This window comes from Magallana gigas, chromosome 10 (genome assembly GCF_963853765.1).
Source record: "Magallana gigas chromosome 10, xbMagGiga1.1, whole genome shotgun sequence".
Lineage (NCBI taxonomy): Eukaryota > Metazoa > Mollusca > Bivalvia > Ostreida > Ostreidae > Magallana > Magallana gigas.
Genome location: NC_088862.1, coordinates 4,207,415 through 4,225,928, shown reverse-complemented (window position 1 = coordinate 4,225,928; position 18,514 = coordinate 4,207,415). Strand labels below are relative to the sequence as shown.

The following is an 18,514-nucleotide window of genomic DNA, read 5'->3' as shown; positions in this document are numbered from 1 at the left end:
ACAATATTTCAGAATTTAACATTGAAGGAAGACTCTTATTGACTACAATAAAACAAATTCACTAAACTTGAATTTTTATAACCTATTAATCTCTGAGACAATCTGGACATTTAAAATGAAAATATGGGATTTAAGGTGGTAATGTAGCTTGTCTAGAAACAGTTTACGGTCAGGATATCAATATCCGTAAGCACTTTATACTAAAATATTCGTTAAAGCTCCCAATTTTTTTCTCACATTATCTTAGATTGTAATTTCCGATTATTGGTTTTTGTAATGTTAAAATGTTAAAAGAAAGTGGTGCAAAACTTTGTAGGATATCAGTATCAACTCACCTGATTTCAATTGTCAAGCTGGCACACCTATATATATTAATATAGCTGACAACTATTACCAGTGTTTCTTTGTATGTAGGTGGGTTTTAATCGGTTATTTAAAACTGGATCTTTAGGAACACATTGAACATTTCTTTTCAATTAAATTGTACATTAAATTGTACATTTTAAACAATTTGATGTAAACTGTCTTCGTCGTCTTTAACGCATATTCTTAAAATGTCCACAGCCTATGGTTTTCTTGTTCTACATATTCTAAAATAAATCGCCCCATTTATCGGCACTTCTTTATCAGCTTTCTCCACGAATACAACTTCTGGCCTTGCTGGTTATGTGGTTGTGTTCCTTACTTCTGTTTAAAGGGGTATGGTCACGATATTTGTCAAATATTATTTCTCTGTTTTCATTATTTACAATACTCTAGAAATGTATTTTTAATAATCAAATCAAATGTGGGTGCCAGTCAATGAGTTTTAAGCAAAATACAGAGCTCACAATTCTTCGTCATGTAAACAAGGATCGTGCACTGTTTTTGTTTGCATATGTTCAATATAACAGTACAAATTTTGTTGCATGCTGATTTGTCCATCTTCTTATTCATTTTGCGCAAAAAATAAACAGTTCCTAACGAATAAGACATTCATTTTAGGTCTTAAACTGGTATTTTTACTTCAAAGTTCAAAATGTAAACAAAAGCTTTGTTTACATTAACGAAGGATTGGGATCTTTGTAACTCGCTTATAACACAACAAATGACACTCAAATTTTGATTGCCTATTACAAATGCCTTACTAAAACATTGTAAACACTAAAACATTGTAAACATTAAATGGGCATGGTCACGACTTTGGTCAAATTTTATTCTTATATTTTTATTATTTACAATGCTTTAGAAATGCATTTCGAATGATCAAATAAAGTTTGGGAGTCATTCGTTGAGTTTTAAGCAATATACAGGGCTCACAATTTTTTGACATGTAAACATGGCTCGTGTCCTGTTTTTGTTTACATAGGTTCAATTTACCAGTAAAATACTTTCTCCAGCTTATTTGTCTATCTTTTTATTTATTGTAGGCATAGATAAACAGTTCCTAACGATTAACATATTCGTTTTAGGCTTAAAACCAAATTTTTTACTTTAACGTTATCGATTTACCATTTTACGTTAAGGAAAATCCTGATTGGAACTATGTTAATGAACGGCATGATATCCAGGGATTACAAATTGTACGATTTGAGTCAAACGATTTTGATAAGTCTGAAATTGAGAGATTATTTGGAACCCTATCTTTTGAAGACACAACTGTTGAAAAAATATTTGAGAATACTCAAACAAAACGACCGCAAACGGCTGTGTCCATGTTACGTCTTAGGACAAAATTCCAAACACGTCACAAAGAAGTATCAAAAACAGAAAGAAAAATTAACCGACGACCAAGTTTCCACAGCATTGATAACAAGTATCGCCATGCGATTGGATTACTTGAAGTTCCATTTCTTCTGAAAGAGTTCAAAAGCTCTGTTAAATTTCTTTATCACATTGCATATGACAAACAATTATCACGTTTGTGCATAAGTGGGCACAGCCCTAAAATACATGTATATAAATATTCATACAACAATGTTTTTGGAATTTGCAACATAGATTCTAAATATGAAACACTTATTGTTGAGGATGAACCACAAGGGCTTGCAATAGGTTATAAAAACAGACTTGTGTATTCTGACAGTCAGAACGGCGTTATTGAGATGAGACAAAACATCACTCACGAGAAAGGAAATGAAATGCCAATTAAAAGTGGAAGAAATGCTCGAATCCTTTTCAAAAGAGAGGGTTATAATTTCTGGGGTATACATTACACATCATCTGGAAAGTATTTTGTTTGCATAATCCCATATGCTAGTAATCCAGAGCACCCAAATGCCTCCGTTATAAAAATAAGCAATGATGGACGACTTGAAAACGAGTATACGAACAACGAAGAAGGTGAACCATTATTCTGTAAACCGCTGAATATTTGTGAAAACAGATTAAACCAGAATATTTGTGTATCAGACATGGTCTGTAAAGTCGTCGTCTTAACATCTTCTGGGAATGTTCGTTTCAGTTACTTAGGCGTTCAGCCCACTGTCAGCAGATTGCCTTTTAATCCACGTGGAATTGCGTGTGATAAACAAGGAAACATTTTAGTAGCAGATCTTGATAGTCATGTAATTCACTTGTTAAGGGGTGATGGGGTATTTGTGACTCATGTTTTGTCGTGTACCAGCCCGATATCTCAACCTTGGGGCATTTGTGTAGATTCTCAAAACAAAGTATGGGTAGTAGAAAGAAATATGAGTGGTGGTGAGGTTCAAACCTATGCTAAAGTAAAGGTTTTTCAGATCTATAAAACATAGATAAAACAACATCACATAGATTCGACGAAACAAAAACTGGAACAAACGTTTAAAACAGAATAACATGTATAGTATCGAATCAGACGTGCCTCGCTTTCACTTTTGCCTCTTTTAGTGTAGAGAACTGTTCAATAATAACTCTGTACAAGATAATAATAACCTTTGCTTATATAGTCGATAAGCTTTCCTCGATTTATAATTGGTGTGAGATCGGCGTGTCCAGTGTGAGTCAGAAATTGGAGATTTTTTACTTTACATTATGTACTACTACGCCGTTGGAAAACGTAAACAATGTCTTCTGCTCTACAGAAATGATAAACGACATAATAAGCTAATCCCATTATAATTGTTTTGCTTAATTGATTGAAATTTAAAATATTTTCCTAGAAAAATTTGTCTTATGCTTTTTTCCTGAGTTGCACTATTTGTAGCACGCGGAGGATTAAAACGACAGTAAACGTTTGAACGCTATAACAAAAAGTTCTCAGACACCGTGTTTAATGTAAAGGAATGCGATAAAATCATTTATTATATACCCGTAGGCGATAGTGACATTCCACCTCAGAGCCTCGTTCTAGACCGTAAATCTTGACACCTCGGTGTCATTTTACCATCACACACAATAATGAATGATTTTATACATATAAACTTTCTGTTTTTACACAACTTAATTCGAGATATGTCTCTGTCCCTTTCATTTTATGCCAGTTTCGTAAGGGTATATCACAATGCTTTCTATACTATGCATGTGTAATAATCATCGCAAAGCACCCTTTGTGTCATATGACAGATAAGACGAGGGAAGTAAAAAAATAAGGTGAAGATACTTGTATATTTGCGTGTCCAGTAGTTTTCTTATTTTTTACCAATTACTTGAAATTAGGTGCAGGTATTACATAATGCAATTTTCCATTGTTGATTGACTTTAACTTCCGATGATTAAATGACATCGTAATAAACAGCATGGCTACAAAGATTTACCTCAACATTCTGATTTTCAATGACAATTTCTTCATCTATATCTAAACTTTTTTAACAATACATGTATATAAACTTTTTCTATGCGGCTTTTTTTTAGCAGAATTTTGATACACATAATTTAATTACTTGTGTTCAATTAGTGAAATAAAACAGAATAATGAAGGCATTTTATTTTTTGTTTTTATTCATCAGTATATTTTAGAGCGTTTGGTAATGACCATTTGTATGCATTTATTAGATTTTTTATTTACTTATTTCAGAGTGAACATGAGTGTTTTTTAACAAGAGGTCCAATTGGCCGCATCGCTCACCTTCGCAACACTGGCTTTATATGGGTGTTCAAAGGATATCATGCCATATGGCCCCTCAGTAGATTAACCAAAAATGAATATCCGAAATTTACACTTATTTTTGCATATACAGTACCGATCAGCCCCAACCTAACAGAAAGTAAACCCAAACTAAACCCTGGGTTTACTTTCTGGGTTTACTTCGGGTTTACTAGAGTGGACCCAGAGTAAACCCAAAGTAAACCCAGAGTGAACACAGAGAGTAAACCCGGCCAGAAGTATACCCCTGAAAGCAGACGCTAACTGTGTATTTGGAATATACAGGTGGTAGAAATTACAGGCAGTAGAATAGTAAGATTAAAATACAAGTCTGCTTCACACTTCAGTGCATAGAGTTGACCTCAAAAGCAATTTCAAAATACCCCGAGTAAACCCAAATTACACCCCAAGTGGACCCAACTTTTCAAAAGGTCAACCTAGAGTAAACCCAAAGTAAACCCAAAAAGTAAACCCGGGGTTTAGTTGGGGTTTACTCTGGTGTTAGGTTGGGTCTGATCGGTACTGTACTTAATTTTTGACATATTTACCTTTATGGAATACCATTTTTACCGAAAATAAGATCATATGCATTTTTTATTTACTTGTGTTTAAAAACTATCAAAAACTTGTGTAGATTTTATGCAGTTCATCGTTTAAGAAAGGACACCAGAGTATTTACATTATTTCATCCCTTAAGCAAGACATTTCTATTGATCAACCAAAATTTCAGCGTCAATCGTAGAATTGTGAGCAAGATACATAGCTTGGTTTGAGTCATGGTTTTGTTCACATCAGTTAAGTACATTCAACTTAAGATTTTTAAACTTGTATTTTCTATTAAGCATAGCTGCATTCAAAATATAAACGAACCAAACCATGACCTCAACTTTGTGTACAAATATACAGAGGCATTGTGCGCAAAGCTCTGTATCTTGCTTATATCTCGAAGCTTGACTCTCAGGTTAGTAGATAGAAATTTGTAAACAATTACAACAAGAGAGAATTGCACTAAAACAAAGAAAAAGCACAATTTATTTTTCATCATATATAACCTAATATATTTTTAGCAGCGAGAATAATCTCCGTTTAGATTGAAATTGCTGAGCATCTCCGCTTTGAATTAAGATTGGTTTTTTATTTCTGCAATTTATATTTGCCTTTCCATAAGGATGCTTTGTGCCAAATTTGGTTGAAATTGGTTAAACGTTTTTAGAGAAGAAGTTCAAAATGTAAAAAGTTTACAGACGGACAGACGGATGGACGATCGGTTGCTTCCTTTAAATTACATGTGCACTATCCAATAAGTTACCAATAAGCAATTAGCAGATCAGTTTGCGCTTAGTTATGTAGATTAAATCACTGTTAAATAAGATAACACTTGACAAGACGATGACTCATGTTTCGATCATTGGTTATTTAAGTCCACATTACGTTATGAAGAAGCATGCCCAATCATTGTCCGATTGCATACAAAAAGGAGACGTTAATCGCTCACTTCCAACTAAGTGCAGTAGGTGATTGTAATTTTGACAGCATTACGGTTTTTGAATTATTCAAATTCTCACGGATATATTGAGTGCAGTTTGCACGTAAAAACTGATCAATTTTCTTGCGATTGGAACAAGAGGCTTATGGGCCAAATATCGCTCACCAGAACAATAGTTCTTGTACCATTCTTTTTCAAAAGGGTTTTTTATGAAGTGAACTCTGAAAAATATTGTAAACCTCTCATATATTTGAAGATTTTACCATACATAACACAATACAAAAAAGAAAAAAAATCATATCATAATATCTAAGATTCTTTTACTGACCAATCTCAATATCCTAGGCATCAAATCATTATAAAGCATTATAAAGATAACACAATTCTAAAATGAATTATAAAAATTAAAAAAGGGAAGAAGATCACTATGGCCCTCCAAGTGGATATGAAGATATGAGGATGCTAAAAAAGTAAAAATAACTATGGAAATTCTAAAGCCATTGTAAAAAATTACTTGTTCTGACTGCTTATCAGAAACAGAATATTGTATTTTTTTGGTCTTCTAAAATCATGTAATTTGTAGATTTTGCTTAAAGGCGTTGTTTACCCAGGGTTTGAGTTCTCATATTTGGATTATTCTAAAGTTCAATGTCATGAGTAAAAATTGTTTTAAACAAATAATGAATTCATGATTTGAATATTATTGATATAACATTGAATATTTTTACTGTATTATGATATTAGGCTTAAACGAAGTTGTGCTTTTTGCAAAACAGAGGAAATTCGAGTTAGATTTTTCAGGTTTTTCACTGAAATATATTTGGTAGTATCATATTATTCAATGTTAAGATTTCATTTGTTAGTAAATATTCTTTTGCATTTGCATTTGATTGGTTTTATCTTACTTTTTCATGTAGATGATTTAATGGCACACATTACAAAAATATCTAAAAAGGCTATAAAAAAAGTAAAATTACACCATGTCTCATAATTTTGATTATTGACCTTATTTAAATGTTATGCCACCAGAGTTAAGCAATTTGTTTTATTTTCACAATCAAAAAAATCTCAATTTTGGTGTAAATTTTTTAGAGATACTTCTTAAATCTTCAAAAAAATATTCAATGGCCATTAACTAAAAAGGTAGGCCATTGACTTACTTTTTTGAAAGTGAAAAATAACACCACTATGAAAGGTCTATAATAGACAGTAGACAGTTTTTCATGATCATCAGTGGAATTTTTGTTCATTCTGAGTAAACGTAATCGTTAACAGGATCACCGAAAACATACCCGCAGTAAAAAAACTAACACCACGAAAAAGAGTTTTTAATTTATACAATAAGAAAAGCAAAGTAATCACTATTTTGTTTACAAGAAAACTTAATTGAGTTTGCATAGATTTTTCAAAAACTGCAGACTCAGCAAATGGTCACCTAATCCAGTTAAAAACTTTTACTTTTACCTTTTATCATTGATACTGATCACTTGTGACGTGTACATGTAAAGTCCAAATTCCTCTTCTATCATAGAAGTATTTTTGATAAAAAAAACTAAAACCTTAAAAGGTTCAAAAGATTGACTTTATGCAAACCAAAAACAAACTTGAAATACTTCGTGGGGGTGTTAAAGAAGCATATGGAATCCGAGTTACATTCCGTGAAATCACAAATCTTAATTATTATGTACATATTCAAATATCTAAGCAACGAAACGTAGATAAAAAAACAAATAAAAAATACTGAAGACAATTTTATTTCCAGAAATTAGTTGGTATTACGTAGATTTACACATTGATGACGTCATGACTAAAAGTTGAATGTCGTGTGAATTTGATCGGAAAGCATTGTAAACATATTCAAAATATAACTAATCTAAGAACTCTAATAAGTATTGTGGTGTGATTTATTGAGAATTGAACATAAGAATACTGATGGAGATGTTAGTTTGATCAATTATTCGCTAAAAGGTATGTAAGTTTGCTTTTATTTCTCGGCCAGGCTTTCCTCTGTCGTTGTTTACGATATAAAAATCCGACTATAACAACACTACCCCGTTTATATTGAACTTGAAATTTTATACGTATCGTTAGTTTGATCAATGCTTAAATTGAAAAGTGCTGCTAGAATCCCATGTTGTGTGTTGTTTTGATGCAATTTGCCGTTTTCCGTGCAAACTATATAAAAGTTGGGAAGGTTTTACGAGAACCGGATAAATAACTTTTTAATAAGGAAAAACATAGGATTCTAGCAGCGTTTTTGATTAAACTGAGATGTTTTGCTTTCACTTGGTATGTTTATTTTATTTTTGAAACCATGAGGTAGTGTTGTTCTATCTCATTTTATGTTAAGGAATATACGTAAACTATTTATAGTTGTCACGTGATAATGCACCAATGTAGCAGTTATGTACTACCCGATTTTATTGCACTGACATCTATTTTAAAGGATAATACTAAGTTTTTGATCTTATTCAAAATAATCATTTAATCTCACGATTTTGAATATAACAGTCAAAATATGACGCTAAATTGCCCATATGCATCCTTAACACCCCCGCGGTTTAATAAATGTGTCTTCCGTTGAAAAAACCAATCCATTTATGTTTTAAGAAGGGAAATTCAACGCAGCACAGTTTTTTAAAAGGCTGTCAAAAATTTCTGTTCAGACAAAAAGTACGGGAAATGTGCGTTATGGCATCACAGTATATTAGACCCTCAAAAGTACTTATCAATTGATGTATTAGCAAAATAAATTTATGCTAATCTTATGATTTAAAACAACAAATGCTATTACTTACAATTTTGATGTCCGTTATATCCTACACACTGAAAAATAAGCGAGATGTCGTTCTCGCTGTACCACAAAGTATGACGTCATATGCTTCAAAATAACGCATTAAGTTAAGTCATTGAAGGCTATCATGCAGTTTTTCAGCGAAGACAATTAACAGAAAATTATGAATGAATATGAATGCTACCTATATAGTTTTATTTTCATTTTGTTATAAGTATGCATTGTTTAAATAGGCAACCTCGGTTTTGTGTAAAATATTGTATATCTTAAAGCTGACTACCTAAAATAAATCACTTAATTGCAAGGGCATACACTTAACTGATTCTGACAAACTTTTATTTGTGAATTTGATATATGCTATGTAACTAAAAAATTTCTACGGTCCTTGTAAAATCTTACAAATTAATTATTTTTTTAATGAAATTAACCCTGTGACTTTCAAAATTATTCAACATATGCATTATAAATTACGGTTTCTACTAACAAATGATCTTATCAAACAAAGTTTGCAACGTTTTTCAAAATCCACGATATAACATCAAGTGATTTTTTAACTCAGTTGTGAATTTTAATTTGACATGATTATGCCCTTGCAAGATTGAATTTATTAAATGACCTCAAAACCATCAATTTATCTGTCTGTACCATGCGACTACCATATCACGTGACCACTATTGACATAAAATATTGTACTGTTATATATATATATATATATATATATATATATATATATATATATATATATATATATATATATATATATATATATATATATATATATTAGAAATATATTGCATTTGATTGACTGTTATTGATTTTAAAAAGGACATGTCATTTGAACTAAAGTATACGTGTTTTCATCACAAAAATATGCCAATATTTTTATTGGCCGCCTTAACTGTACTGCGAAAGGTATAGGTTTATCTAAAATACAAAAGAGTGGTATTATAACAGTTTAGCACGACATAAACTAAATCAAAAAAATAAAGAGTATTCATTCTATTCATTTATTTCTCAGGGTTTTTTTTACACTTTTATTTCCAGAAACATATTTCTTTTAACCAATATCTGATCCTGTTCTGATTTAGTGCCTAGTTAGCCGGTTTTGCTATCTCGTATTACAATTAAAATGATGTATACGAAACTGTAAGCATTTTGTTCATTTTGTTAACTGACATGGTGTGACACAATGGGTTTTGCGGCATAACAATGAAATCTACCACTAAAGTAAAAAAAAACAAGTACAAGAAGGGGGAATCTACCAACAAGAAATATATTTATATCATTGCAGAAAAAATGCATAATTCGGCATATTCATATCCCGCATGAATCACCAAAGAAAGGTTTTTTTGGTGTTTGAATAGTTTCATCAAGATTTAATATCGACCTTTAATTAGAATGTCTCTCTGATTAGAGATTATTCTGTAAATAATAATAATTAGGTTTGAATTTTACGATTCCCATCTTCTTCTTCTTCTGCACCCTCTATAGCTACGCATGCCACATAATTTAATCTCTAAAGTTGTACAGTTGACTAATTTGCAAGCTAAACAAAAATTAGTTTTGGACTTAATACTGTTTAAAAGAATAACAAATTTCACCTGGTAAATTTTGACAAAATCCATTGCTTATTAATCAATTTATATTTTAAATATTACATTGTTTCATTATTGTGTTAAATCATTAAAGATTTGTATGTTGACAATTGTAGATATTAGTGTCATTTTATTGTCTTTCCAGAAGGTTCCGGACCCCCTATTTCCAATCATATAAATCATTAATAATGAATGAACATGTACGCATATATACATGTTATTGTCTATCTTCATTCAAACACACAACTTTTTCCCTCTTGTGTATGGGTTTATTGTTTAAATCGTTTATTTACATAACTGTACAACTATCCTGTTGCCCCTTGATGGGACCAAATATGTCGTTTAAGCTAAGCTACAAAATGTCCCCAGCCCTAAATAATTACCCTGTTTAACTGCGTTGTTGCTGTGGATGCGTCTGGCTCCTGTGTACTATTACTTTCATCACTTATTTAAGGAATTAGATGGTTGAGGTCATTTTACACTATACTAATCTAATTGAAAAGAAAACCTCCGTTTAAATATATAGAACAAATATTCAAATTTGAAATATAAACTCAATAGATGTTTTCTTGACTCAGTAACAGTTTATTGCTAACGAAATCATATCGATATATTTAAGGAATAGCTGATGGTTAATCTGTTGACCTTAGATAGTCGTATCAATACGCGTTGGTCTTCACTTACCGTTGTATCAATTGACATGGAATTGTCGATAACGTTTATTTCTTAACTTCACTTACTGTAGATGGACTATATTATTGCTTAGGCTAGTATAAACTCACATGGTAAAACATAATAGCCTAAGTGATAGTCGTCTTGTCCGTGTTTTTGACCCTGGCATTATTTCCGATTTTTTTGGAAATTGATTAAAACTTCACACCGTTTTTATTTTCTTCATTTTTAAAGTTTCAAACACTTCGACCCACTCCCACACACACCTCTACTTAATATCTGGTATTCCTTTCAGAGGTTCCCACCACTTCAAATACCGATAATTATGCAGTGTTGCAACAATATGCCCATACAAACCTTTCCCTTTTACACAAGGCATTGTAGCTATTTAGATGATCTTTTTTGGCTTTTAATCAGCTAAAACCAAATATATCTACATACGGAGGACAAGTTGTTAGTTTATTAAATAAAAAAGAAGGTCCTTCTGGGCTTCAGCAGACTTGACTGGGTCATTAGCAATATCAAATTGACAATATATTCTATATTCCTGATCTTCAGATCATCTGTAGGCCACATGTAAACCTGTAGTTTAGAAAAAAAGATATACTATTATCATAAAGTGAAATGCTGTCATTATCAAAACAAAAGAGTGTGTCCCAGATTACACTTATTTTGGGCAAATGAAGTATCTGAGACATGGGTCAAAACATTACCATGATAACAGCCATTACAAATCATTGAGTGGGAAAAGACATATGACTATAAATTTTGTCATAGCTGTTCATACTCTCTCTCTCTCTCTCTCTCTCTCTCTCTCTCTCCATGATCTCTCAACATCTTTGTCAACAATGTTGCTAATACATTATGACATTATTACAATATACGAGGGTTGTTCCAAAATAGCGTAGACAAGTGGTGTCATTCAGTTAATCGAAAACAAAGGGAGATGAAATTTTAGCCACAAAGGGTTCAAGAAATTTGCATTCAAGTTATGTTTTAAAATCAAATATTGTTTGAGAATAAATTAGTGAAATGAAAGCATGTTAGATCAAAAATTCGACATGCAGCGCAATGTCAAAAGCAAAAAGTTAAAATCAACATAATGAAATGAAAATTGCGAGGAAAAGTACTTTTTGAATGAAAAAATAAAATAAAACATACATAGACATTTGATAATAATTCTATTATTTACTCAGAAAATGTTTTGGCTGTAACAAAACTTTTAAATATTATATAGCGCGTTTTGTGACAAGTTGAAAAGTTAACTCGTAATAAAATGACGATGTCAGCGTTTAAGGCGGCGCAGCAGTAACTGATACAATTTTGTAAAAACCATGAAATAAATCCTAAGCGGCTTTGGAAGTAAATGAAATTAACAAAATCGATTAGAAATGCGTTTTGTGAATAAGTAGTTAAACAACATTGAAAATATTTGAACAAGTATGATGACAATAAGTGAAAAAAAGAAACCCCGAACAGTATCAATGGACGTCAAAATGCAGAACGACACATTTAGGTAAGACGGACGTTAGTTTGGAGCCGACAGATCGTTTGTAATTAGAAAATATCTTTGAAAAAAATAGAAATATATGTTGAATGTGCATTCAGGGTATATGTTAAAAGATGATATTTTCTCTAAGACATTTTCGGAAATAAAACGTAAATGTTATCGTAAAACGATGTTGAGGGTTTAGCAACAATGTAAAACTGGAAATTTTCGACGTCGCACATTGCGCCGCCTGACAAAACGTGTCGCTAATAATTATTTATTTTCTCAAGAAATAAATAAAGTACAGATTTGAATTTTTCAGTATTGTTTGCCAATGGGTCATTGAGGAAAACATAGAAGTCTAATGAAATTGCAGTAAACAGATTATAAATTATGTGTCCTGTCTACATTATTTTGGGACAACCCTCGTATTTATGGTTCATGGAAGCAAGGCAATCAATAACAAGTTCATGTATATTTTAATAACTCTCTCTCTCTCTCTCTCTCTCTCTCTCTCTCTCTCTCTCTCTCTCTACTTCTTTTATACTCTCAACTGTATAATGTTATATTTACATAACAAATGCAGGATTTTGATTCATCAACACTCTCATCGTTAATAGATAAATAAGATATGACGTTAACAGTTTAAAAGAGATACATGCACCAAAACTAAATGTAACTGTCAAGGGAATTCTGTATGGAAATGACTGAAGGCATAATTGACACGAACAAAATGTTCTAGGAAAACATTCAAAAAATTTTCAACGTTTGCTACAGTAGGTACCAATGTGAGTAAAAACGGACTATAATACACCTCCATACAGATTTCATACTAAAACATGTCTTTCAAGTCACATTTCACAACGACCATTATTTATTAACATTTTGGTAACACATGCAGTGGAATTATTGCACTGCTTGATTTTAAAGGAATATTTATCTAATTTAACATTGTAAGCGAATATGTTCTAACCGATACATGACTACACCCTAGCACGTTTCAGATTGTTGACAAAATCGAAAACTGCTGTTCAGACGGTTTCATGCTGAACAATAATCATGATATTAAACGAAAAAACGCTAGTCAACCCAAACTTCGAATTCACATTAATAAACAATTGTTCCGCAACTTTAAATAATTTAAAAAGCTTGCCGATAAAATAAACATAAACTTTCATTTACTTTTCGATCTAGACCCCCCTAGCGATTTGCATGAGTCTCGAACTGGTCTCATTAAACGTTCAGATTGTGAATGACGTATCAAGGCGTTTTATCGGGGGTTTGTATTTTTTCGTTAATTTAAAAATCAGAAAGTTCTGACTGTTAACAGTCTTGTTTGAAGTCATCTTTTCGTAAGTTCTATCACTAATGGTCGATACAACGACCTTGTCAGCAAATACAATCTTCCACTTGGTCGCATGCTAACAGAGTTTTTCATACTAATTGTTAGACCCTAATTAATCACCTAATTGTCTACGGACTTTTCCGGGGGGGTTTCCCGATTACGACAAAGAGCACACGGCGGGTGTGACTGGTCAGCAGAGGATGCTCACTCCTCCTAGGCACCTGATCCTACCTCTATCCTTTTGGAGGTCCGCGTTGCTCTGCTTTGAATTTGTATTTCTTTTTATGGATATTTGAGATTATTGACGGTTTGTTATTGTCATTTTTTTTCATTATGCTAATAAGGCTGTGAGGTGTGCCACAGGTAAACGGAAAGCGGTTCCCCTACACCTATGACTCACTCAGTTTCAAATAAATCAAAATGAAAGTAGAAAGTTCTCGGAATAAACTTTTGCACATGTTGACCAACAATGGGACTTGATACTGAAAGTGTGTAACAGATAGTTACATGTATATAAACTGATATACTACTTACTTATGATATGCATAGGCAGAGGAACCGGGAGGGGGGGGGCTAGCGGGGCTTAGCCCTCCACTTTTTTTTCAAAGGTAGACCTAACCATAAGGCTCGTAGCATAATAGAGGGTTCATCCCCCTCCTTCTCCTCTCACTTTTTATCGCAGCAAACGTTATTGATCTGAAGATCTGAAACGTACCTTGAAAAATTGAAATAGTGAGAAAGTGAGATGTTGGAGTCATAGGTATACTCCCCCCCCCCTCCCACGGTTTATGATTTTCATGATTTTCAGAATTAGATTTTGTCAAGATTTTTGTGAAAATAATAGTCAAATTATTCAAATCAAACCATTTTGAGGCTGTAAAAAACTCTCATGTAAAAATTAATTCATATTTATGAAGATTTCAACATTTTTTTGCTTGCTTCAAATTTGCACACCATGTAAACATTTGGAACTCTCGGGATTTTTTTTATTTCGATGCGTTTTTTGCATTAAATTCTGGCAAACAAATCCTATGACATAAATTTCCCATCTGCTGGGCTGCAGGTACCATTATAATGCACTAAGTTAGAGTTTTCTCTCGTATTTTCTTTGATGAACAGAATATATAGCAAATTTCTAATGAAAATTTACACGTATTTGTATTATCGTTTCTGAGTTTACATGGTTTATCCATGCAAATGTAATATTGTGGAAACATACACTTTAGAGCCTCCCGTGATTTAGCGTGAATGTAATGCGCATGCGCAAGATTGTAAAATCCAAAAAATCCAGATGATTGCCGGATTTTTTAAAGGATTTTTTTTATTTTTAATTAGCAAAGCTTAATTGAGAAAATATAAAAATAAATTGGTAAATGGGTATAAATACCGTGTGAATTCGGAAATGAATTCGTTAAGGTTAAATAGCTGTATCATAAATTTTGAATTGACTAGGCAGATTTCAATACAAACTTAAAATTATGACATATACGCGTGACACTAAAACAGTAAATTCATGATTTAGAAAAAGAACAAAATGTGTTTTAATCTTTGTGAATTTTTGTCCATGATATATATATTCTCTTAGTACATTTGACGAAACCATTGCTTATCTCAAATTAAGAAACTAAAGACTTATAAACTTGAACATTTTCCTCCGTTTCATATTCAGATTAAGACAATGTAAACAAGTATTTCTTTCAAAGGACTGACCGGCATGTGACATTATCGGTCAGTTTCGTGTAAATGTAATGCTAAATCATAACATCACATGCAATAAACACGGTAAATAGGACAAAATGTCCCGTTTTGTTGATTTCCAAAATAACTGAAATGAATATATTTTATTGAACTTAGTAGGCTTAATTGAAAGATAAAATTGATAACGATTGTCGGTATAAGGAACGATACACTTCAAATTTCAACTATCTTAAAAGGAAATTTTAAAGCTTTTTCAAAGTCCATACACTCTAAGGCCGAAAATGTTACCATGTACTGCATATGCATTCAGTATTGACATTGCACTTATGCCTGCAGACGACTTATCAAAACGCTATCCTACTTTTTCATCAATCATAAAAACCAAGCACTTCAATCAAAGCAGACGATATAATTTTTTTCAGTCGTGTAATCGACACTAAAATGTCTACATTAGTCATTAGTGTGGAAAGCTTGCTTTTGTAAAATAAAAGCATTTTCAATCTTTTTATTACTGACAAAGTACGCATAAAAATGAAGTAGTTAACAATAATGTAAAATACAGGAACTAAACTACAGAAACCCAATGATGCACTGGATAGCAATTGTTTTACTCTACGGCAGTCTATAGAAAGAGCCACAATACCGCATTTAGATAAGGAACAAAAATTAAGTGGAGAGGGTAAATATTTTTTACGGGTGCATGAAAGTACATGTATTATATTCAGAACTTCTTCCATTTGTTTTTAATTAAATAGAAAGTCAGTTCGAATGGTATTTTACGCTGATTTAATTTTTAAATTTTTATTCTTTAAATAATTTTTCTTTTTCTGTAAATTTGAATTATAAATTTGAACTGATTTAAACACAGTAAATATTCGATTCAAAAAACTCTTTACCACAGAATTTAAAAAATAAGTTTGAATAGAATACGTTCATCTGAACTGTAAACATTGTTTACTAAAACGGATATGAAATCAGTTTTCTTATCTGATAAGTATCTCATATTAGGTGACTGAAATATTTGATTGTAAGTATATCAACACGGCACTCTCTGAAAGCAATCGATTTCTGGTAGTCACAATAACAGTATCCGTACAATGTGAACGAACTCATAAGAAAAACGTACAGAGAATATCAGTTAACGGTGACCCTGTGTAGAGGTAAACGATTACTGAACGTTACTATCATAATATCTTAAAATTGTATCGCCGTCAATGGCGGTTTGTAAATGACAATCAGGCTTTATTACCAGTTAGATATCTGTCTTTCTTTTTCTTTTCTTTTTTTAAAATGTTTTATTATGTTTAACTACAAGACAACAGTTTTATCACTACCTTTGAAAAAAGCGTTTAACTAGTCCTGGTGAAATTGTTCAAAGATTTCCTCTAACTTTGTGCCACTCTGTGAACCAAAGGAAAAACGTTGTTGAGTGGTTAATATTCAAGAATCAAAGATAACGTACAAACTTTCTTTATTCAGTACTCAGCCACAAGTATGAGTATTGACCTCAGATTTATGCACTGTTCTTTAAACGGTACATGTATAAGTTAAGAAATGCGTTGATTGATGTGAAAATTTTAATGTTTTCAGGCCTTACCAATAATTACAGTCTAAAAAAAAATGCAAGAAAGTCTCATATTTCAGTTTATCAGCGTTATGGTAATCAAATGTCCTATTTGCAACAAGAATGATTTCAAGAGTGAGGGAGGACTCAGCCGTCATATAACATGGAAACATCCAGGTAGTTCAGACGACAGAGGGTCGCGACCAGTTACTGGTACACATGGAAGAAGGGCGAAAGGGTAAGGACAACAATACACGCTACACGATTTCTAGATCAGGACATACACTGTTAAATTATATTAAGTGTGTTTTGTATTTGGAATAAGTTACAGTAAGTAAATATTTTATTGCATTTTCATTTGCTATCAACGTCATTATATCAATTTTATCAAATATTACTTTTCACAAAGTGAGTCTAGTAGGGTACAATAGAGTGTGTCTCCTTTTTTATTTAAGTTAGGGTTAGGGTTACAATATATTTAACTCCAAACATTTACAACCGATGCATAATTTCAATATATCTTTTTTGCAACAGAACATTGAACCCTAAAACTAAATACCATCAGTCTAGACATGCAACCGATGAGACACACTGAAATCGTGAAAACTTCCAGTTATAGATATATGAAACATTTAGATTAAATTAAATTGACCAACTAACTATGCCTACAGACAAAAAGTAATATTTTAAAAGAAATTCACAGTGGGTCCCGGGATATCTGATACCATTTGAAATTCATATAAATTAGGGAATTTTTGATCAAAATATGACTCAAATAAAAAATTAAATAGTTTAATTTTTTTTAAAGAAAATTTTAGAGAATTATGATATCACTTAGTTGCATCATATTTCTTCGGTTTAAATGTAAAAATTAAGATGAATCGGACATGAGAGCAGGCATCTTTCGTTTTAAAACTGTATTTTTAAACTGAAACTCAAAATAAAATCATTGGAGTAATAAAAATGAATACCTTGGGAAATCAATGAGGGGATTTGAGAAAATGGGATCTGTACAAAGAGGATGTTGTCAAGATTGTTACTCATTCAGTGACGACGTTGTTATGTATATAAAGGAGGTCATTCGAACACACTTTGATTTTCATTGAGGTTTTATAAACTCTGCTGAATGTTTGTTGAGTGAAAATTTATACAAATACATTTATGAAACTTTTTTTTACTTTTCGTCAAAAAAAATTAATCTAAAGCTTTTTAAAGTGTCAATGGTATCAGATATTAATCCTCTTCATTAGTTAAAAATGTATCTTTTTTTTTTAATTCGGCAAAATCTCCGACCTTAGGCGAGGGGATAGAAAACACACAAAAAGTTTGATAACTATCATATACCATCGCAAATCATAAGAGATTTTTTATCGCATTTTTTACAACGACTTTAGCTAAACTCCAATCTTTTTTGTAAAAATTATAATTGTGAGCCGCACACACATTTATTACATTACGTCAACAATTTTACGCATGGAAAAAAAGTTCCTTAAAGATCAACAAACAAGGTACACGTGACAGGAAAGACGACAGGGTAGGGATAACAATACACGATACACGACCACTAAATCAGGACATATGTCGTATATCAAAGACGTAACAAACTAAATGGCATATCAACAGAAAAAATAATTACTTGTGCTAGATTTTTATAGGAAAAATACAAGACATGATAGATGACATGATAAAATACATAAAATATTGAAAAAGAAAACTAAAAGACAAAAACGAACAAACAAACAAAAATACATATTTGTACTACGTGAAATTCATTAGAATCATTCGCTTGTAAATCTTATACTATATTTTCTGTAACAAGAAATAAA

At 31.8% G+C, this 18,514-nt stretch overlaps 2 protein-coding genes across 10 annotated transcripts in view; one reads left to right on the top strand and one right to left on the bottom strand.

The window, feature by feature from the left end:
• Positions 1-18,514, bottom strand: part of LOC105322102 (cyclic GMP-AMP synthase-like receptor) — a 73,510-nt gene that overhangs the window by 23,519 nt on the left and 31,477 nt on the right. The window lies entirely within an intron of this gene.
• The window catches only part of LOC105322103 (cyclic GMP-AMP synthase-like receptor), a 67,728-nt gene that overhangs the window by 43,479 nt on the left and 5,735 nt on the right, over positions 1-18,514 (top strand). The gene's annotated exons all lie outside the window — the stretch shown is intronic.